The 7,049-nt window shown below is 45.7% G+C and overlaps 1 long non-coding RNA gene across 1 annotated transcript; it reads left to right on the plus strand.

Moving 5' to 3' along the window:
• Positions 1 to 869: 869 nt before the first annotated feature.
• LOC113602596 (uncharacterized) lies at positions 870 to 6,832 on the plus strand. The gene is made up of 3 exons (XR_003424082.2): positions 870 to 961; positions 5,477 to 5,570; positions 5,876 to 6,832. It is a non-coding gene; the product is annotated as an uncharacterized LOC113602596 (long non-coding RNA).
• The last annotated feature ends 217 nt before the right edge of the window (positions 6,833 to 7,049 follow it).

The following is a 7,049-nucleotide window of genomic DNA, read 5'->3' on the forward strand; positions in this document are numbered from 1 at the left end:
TGACAACGTCTTTGTTTCTTATGTCCTTGGCCCATTGCACGCATTTCCTCCATGTTTCATAAGCTGAAATCTGTCCTAGAGCCGATGTTGCTGCTGCTGGGGTGATTCGTCTTTAAGTGATGTGATGTGTAAGCGGGGCTGGTGTTTTTCCATAAACATTTTGAGTAAATTGTCTTCGCTTCCCCTTCTGGGTCCCTTTGGTTGTTCTTGGCTTCTCAGATCTCCAACTGGAGGGCTTCTTCGGTGTAAATTTATAACACTCTTATTGTTATCGGGGAGCCGGAGGGGAGTTGAGAGGAAGCCTGAGCTATGAGTAGTGTTCACAGGAATATTTATCTCCGCGGCAATTCTTTCCATGCATGGTGAAGCTGTTGTTCCCGGCGCAGGGGCTCGTGTTCGCTTTTAATTTGGCACAGCCTCTACTCCAGTATAAACTTTGGCTATGCCCGGGCTCCTTCCTGCTGCTGTTGCTTGACACTTGGAGGAAGTGCCTCTATAACCCCGATCGGCTTTTCTTTGATGTGGCAGCTACATGAATCCTAAGGTCTTCTCGGGGCCCTGCTTTCAGAAGCTCCCTGTCTTTGTCACGGGGGCCACAGAGCCCACGCGTCAACCGTGGGAGCCTCCCTCACCTTCAACACGTCCTCCACCTAATTAGGAAAACTTAACGACCCCCCCCCCAGGGTATCCTCCACATTTTCTCCCTAATGTACATATCCTCACTGTTTTCACCCCTTTCTTCTCTGCGCAGCCACCACACCAATCCTGGACTCCCAGGGTGCTGCTGTCACAAAGGATGCTGATCCTTGGAAGCTCAGATTATGACATCGCCATCTGCCACATGGCCTAGCCATGCACTTGGGTCTTCCCTCCCTCCCCCCCCCACCCCGCCAACCCAGAGAAGTGCGTGAGGTTCCACGCATTAGTCCTGATGCTAATGCTCGTGCTTAGGAAAGAGTAGGTAAGTTGTACCCTTGGTGCCTCCCTCATGTCTACCAAAACCTTCTGTCGCCATCATATTATTAGCTCCTTCCCCAAGTTTTAGTTCTGCCCTGTCCATTCTTCCTCTTTGTCATCTTTCCAATGGGGATGCAGCTAAGGGTGTCATAGAGAAGTTTTTTAAAAGTCTAAGAGGAGAGAGGTGCCTGTGATGTCTGACCCAAACACCTGGCGCTTGGATTTCCTGACCACATCTTGCCGCCCTGTGCCTGCACCGTATTTGTCTTAAGGTAACAGTATTTGCATCCCAGTCAATGCTATTCAGATGGACATATTTAAGATTATTCCCCAAAATGCGGATGTATTGGCCCAATACAAGAGTCACCACACTTGGGAGGGAAAAAAATCCCACATGGACCCTATTGCGATAGTTAAATTTCCTTCTTTTCCTGAAGTTGAGATGGTATATGAATCAAGTATTTGAGGGTTTTGAAGCAAACAGAGAAAGCAAGGATGCTTTGAAAAGGGTTAAAGGCTATTAAAAGACTACATAAAAAGTGTTAGAATGGACACCAGAGTAAAAACTAAGGTGATCCATTATTGGAGATCTTTGTTCTCCCGCTGAGCTGGATGTGTCCTTCATGGTTGTTGTTTGCTTGTTTGTCTTTGTTTGTTTTGTGTATGTGTGTGGTCTTTTGTTTGTGTGTTTTTTTAGGGATGGATAAAGAATGTCAGAGGCGGAGCGTTAGTTAAACTGATCTTCATTGTTTTGGAAATTGAAGTTCTTTCTCCAGTAAGCAAGCATATATAACTTTAATAACCATAAAACCGGGGGGGGGGGGGGGGAAGGGTAGGAATTAGAATAAAGGACCCTATTGCTCACCTAACAGGATTACCATTTTGCTGAACAAATAAAAAGGAGACATATTTTCATCCATTTCAAGGCTAAATTCCCAGCCTGATGTTATCCCACCCTCTTCTGGTTGTGTTCTGGGAACAGAGAATGAGAAATTTGGGACCCAGTTGGAATAGCCCACTACGAATCTTTGGTCAGCGTGACCAGGAACCTGAATAAATGGCCAATCTCACCTAATGACGGAGAAGCAATCGATTAATGTATGAAATTGTTCAAAGAACTGCAGTGATTTCCACAAGTGACGGAGCCATACTGGTCCCTCCCATGTGTTAATTACCAAGGGACCAAGGGACATTCTGTTTGCGGTCAGAATTGCTTTCCATCTTTCCTTTGGGTCTCACCCACCTCCTGTAAGATAGTGAAAATAGAGGGGCAGGTGCATAGTCTAAGAAAGAGAAGTACACTGGGGAATGAAGACAGTGAGAAATGTCTAACAGATTTGCCTCTTGTGATTGATAAAATATAACTTTTTGTGCATATACAAGGATTAGGACTGGGGCAGAATTCTTGCACTTATATTTTCTCTTACGTTAGGGTACATCCAAGAAGCATGTTCTGACAGTCTTTCCTGACATTTTGGTTTTAAAGACAGACAAGCAAACAAAATCAATTCCACCATCTCTTAGACCAAAGCGGGTGATTTGTCAGATGGTGGTATAATTTTAGGGGAAACGTGTCAGTTCTTCCTTGTTGCCGTGTTTAAAGCTCTCTTTCCTGGAGCAAGTGGCCGCGACTCTGCCGTGTGGAGAATTGTGAGTGTCCCTTTTCATCCTTCGTGCGCTGGGCCGTGGAAAGTCAGTAGTCGGAGGTGGGGTCCTGTCCACCTCCTGTCAGGCAAACAGCTCAAGCGACGATTATTTATTTACAACAGCTAATACAATTGCTAGTAACGACTTCATAGGGAAACTCTAAGTGCAGGCAAGATGAAAAATTTACTAAATTGGAGAATAAAAATGCATAAGAAAATGTACAGAATCAATATTTCATGGCCTTTGCTTTACCTTGCTGTTCACAAATCTATTCCCGAGTTCGCATTAAAATTTAAAGCAACGTCATGCGACAAGTTCAAGCCCTGGGTTATTTCACGTTGGTTTAGCTTTAGCGGAGTTTGTTGTTGCTTGTTTCATAAAGTCAGGGGGACCTGGGGAGAGGGGGACACTTGGGAAACCATTTAGCCAGGTGACTCTGCTTTTTACCTTTTTTTTCAGGCAGGAAGACAAAATTGTGTCCGACATACAGAGAAAGGTTGTTTTAGTCATTCACTTCTGAGCCAGCTAAGCCTTAGCAATCTTTCCTGTTCAACCTTGTACCCGCTTTAAAGGGCTGTTGTTAAAACCTTTGAGCGCCAAACTATTATTTTATTAAAATATAAACAAAACACGTATTGAGTAGCGACTACGGGCTAAGCACTCAGTAATACCTATCTAGGACTCAATCGTGCTGGAGAGGGACCATAACTCCTGTGTTCTCTGTAGCCATGGCTTTATGAAATTACAACACCACAGAGAATAAACAGCCAGAAGGACGGGTACACAATTTGAAGCAATCCGAATACTTGAGCGGAATATTTGTGTGTGTGTGTGTGTGTGTGTGTGTGTGTGGTGTAAGTTTTGAGTAAATGCAGATAGAAAGTGCTGTACCAACGTCTTGAAGAGACATTGGTATAAAGGGGGTGAAACTCCAAAAATCTACAAATAGGACAGCTCTACCCAATGCTCTCTCTAGTTTTTTGGTTTGTTTGGTACGCAAGGCATTTGCTTGCCGTATCCATACAGCATCCGTTTTAACTACGTACCATTATCCTGAGCTCCCTAGACTATTTTAATCTATTACTTTGTGGAGATAGAGGTTTGCGCTGCACATGGTGTGGCTGGTCTCAGAGGAAGAAGCTAGAGAGACACTAGCTTCTCCACAAAGCTTTATTTTTCACGGTGTTACATACCGGAGATGGGTGAAGGTTTTGTGTCAATATCAAGGGACTGTGTTACATGCAGATTCCTTGGGACCTAGAGAGAAACCCAAAGCCTGACCAGTGGGCAGATGTCCAACGCTGAGTAAAAGCCCAGCACGGCCAACGGCCTTTCCACTTGGTCTGGAATGATTTCTAATCCCTCACGGGTCAAAGAGTATGAACGATACCGTTTCCACGCCTTCCACCTGCTTGTTCGTTCTTCTGATCTGGAACACCTGAAAAATGGATGTTCTCGGTGAAGGTTAGAAATCTCGTCAAATATTTAGAGTGCTAGTGCAATAATCCCAATGCATGTTTTGCTGCTCATTGTGTGTGCTTCCATTTAAAACTCAAGCCAGGGCTGGAAAGGGAAGGGGAGGGGGTGACCCGCGAACATGCTGTTACGGTGGCAGAAACACCTCTTGGGGCATTTTACCCTCCGCGCATTCAAGTGTCACGCACAGTCAAGAGTATACGGGTGATAGGAGACAGGCAATGAAGGCGAGTTTCTTGAGGAACATCTTTCTTAGCATAAAAGAAAGCCGGTTTGTTTCCTGCGAGTGACAGAGGTGAAGAGAGGTATTCTAGAAGCCCTCCTCCTGAAATTGCGGTCCCGGGACCAGCTCTGCAGAATCTGGGAGCTTGCCAGACACGGAGGCTTGCTCGCCCAGTCCAGACTTCAGAATCGGAATCTGCCTTTTATTGTCCTGTCAACTAATTGAAGGGTAATCTTTACATGATAAGCCACATCCATTTAAAAAAATTTTTTTATGTTTTTTATTTATTTTTGAGAACAATAGAGACAGAGCATGAACAGGGGAGGGGCAGAGAGAGAGGGAGACACAGAATCACAAACAGGCTCCAGGCTCCGAGCTGTCCGCACAGAGCCCGACGTGCGGCTCGAACTCACAGACCGCGAGATCATGACCTGAGCTGAAGTCAGACGCTCCACCGAATGAGCCACCCAGGCGCCCCAAAGCCACATCCATGTAAAGAGTGAGCCTTTTAAATGAATTTTGACGGTTGTCTACACGTAGGAAACCATCATGACAACCAAAACACAAGATGCTCCATCACCCCAAAAGATCGCACCCCTTTGCAGTCTTTTCATCCCCCTGCCCAGGCCACAGGTAGCCACTGCTCTGTTTTCGGTTACCATAGATTAGTTCACGTTTTATAGCCACGGAACCCTCTAAGAGGCTCTTCTTTGAGTCTGGCCTCTTGCACTCTGAAAAATGCTTTGGAGACTCACTCATGCTAGGGAATAGATCAGTAGCTCACTCTTTTCTGTGCATTCCATGATGTGTACCTACTGCCTCTGACTACCATGGATGAACCTGCCGTGAGCATCCCCATGGAAGTCTCTGTGAGGGTATCTCTTTGGGCGTGGAACGGCTGGGTCATAGGCTGTGTGTGTTTAACTTTTTAAGAACATGCCAGTTTTCCCAAGGGACTTCACCATCCCACATTCCCACAGGCAGGACATGTGAATTCAGGTTGCCCCATACCCTCAACAACACTTTGGTCTTACTAGTCTCTTTAATTTTAGTTATTCCAGTGATGTGTGGTGCTATCGCTTTGGGGGTTTAATTTGCATTTTCCTGATCAATAGTGGATGTTAAGAGAATCTGCATTTTGACAAGAGCCCCCCGTGTGCTTTGTACACACAGTATATATACGCAGCCGTGTGGGAGAGCCCTCAAGCAGACAGAGAAGGTCCAGCGTGAGGGTTGGCGGAAGCGATGATAAGAGGCAGGAACCACAGTAAGCTCAGTGATGGGTGATGACCGCCCATTCGAGGTAACTCCAATCCCCATGGGTGGGTACTTTCACCGGCAGCGTAAGAACTGAACTGGCATGGGGTAGGTGTCTGTAATTGATTATTTCTTCCCGAAACGCATACTTTTCTTCTGATTTTGGAAACCAGGCACAGTTTGAAAAAGAAACTGAAAACTCCCACAGACCCATGATGTACTGAGCATCTTTTTAAGCTAAAGCTGTGGTGCTTTATTGCTTTGTTATTGCCGCTCGAACACATTACCGTAGCATACTGATTTCTTATCTTACAGGCTGGAGGTCAGAAGTCTGAAAATGAGACGCATGGGGCTAAAATCGAGGTGTTGACAGAGCCGAGCTCCTTCTGGGAAGAATTTTGCCTTTTTTAGCCTCAAGAGGCTCCCTATTCCTGGGCAGGCGGTCCCCTTCTGGCAACGATGGTATGCCAACTGCTACTTTCTCCTCTGAACACCTCCTTCTTGGATGCTGACTATTGTCTCTTTTTCCCTCACTTCTAGAGTCTCCTATGGTCACATTGGACCCTCCCGGATAATCCAGGACAATCTCCCCATCTCGAGATCCTTAACTTAATCACATCTGCAAAGTTCCTTTTTCCCCGTGAACTCATCTATTCACAGATTCCAGGAATTACAATGTGGACGTTTCTGGGGACCATTATTCTGCCTACCACACATGCCCCTCTTTCCAGCCATCTTTTTCTCTATCTAGTATCACAGTATTTAAATACGTCGTAAGTCAGAATGATTTGCAAATCCTCCCCCCTCTTCCATGTGAGGAGAAAAGATATGTGTCATGATGATAACACCTACCAGTCCTGACAGCAATAATGAGAATAACGGTTCACATTTATTCAGTTATTAAACCAGTGTTCTATGTAACTCGTATGTACCCATTCATTTTAATTTTTTCGAGTTTATTTATTTTGAGAGAGAGAGGGAGAAAGAGTGCGTGTGCATGAGCGGGGGGGGGGGGGGGCAGAGAGAGAAGAAGAGAGAGAATCCCCAGTAGGCTCGAGGCTGACAACACAGGGCCTGACACAAGGTTTGATCCCACGAACCATGAGATCACGATCTGAACTGAAATCAAGCGTTGGATGCTTAACTGACTGAGCCACCCAGGCGCCCCCTTACTCATTTAATAACCCTGCCACAGCCAGAATGTTTGTGTTTCCCCCAAAATCCGTATGTCGAAATCCTAACTCCCAAGATAATGCTATGATGCTTTGGGAAGTGCTTCGGTCGCGAAGGTAGAGCCCTCATGAATGGGATTAGTGATCTTCTAGAAGAGGCCCCACATTGCTTGTAGCCCCTTCCACCATGCGAGGACACAGACAGAGGTTCTGTGAACCAGGAAGTGGATCCTCACCAGATCTCGAATCTGCCAGCACCTTGATCTTGGACTTCCCAGTCTCCAGAAGGGCAAGCAATAAATTTCTTTTGTTTATGA

This window comes from Acinonyx jubatus, chromosome A3 (genome assembly GCF_027475565.1).
Source record: "Acinonyx jubatus isolate Ajub_Pintada_27869175 chromosome A3, VMU_Ajub_asm_v1.0, whole genome shotgun sequence".
Taxonomy (NCBI): domain Eukaryota; kingdom Metazoa; phylum Chordata; class Mammalia; order Carnivora; family Felidae; genus Acinonyx; species Acinonyx jubatus.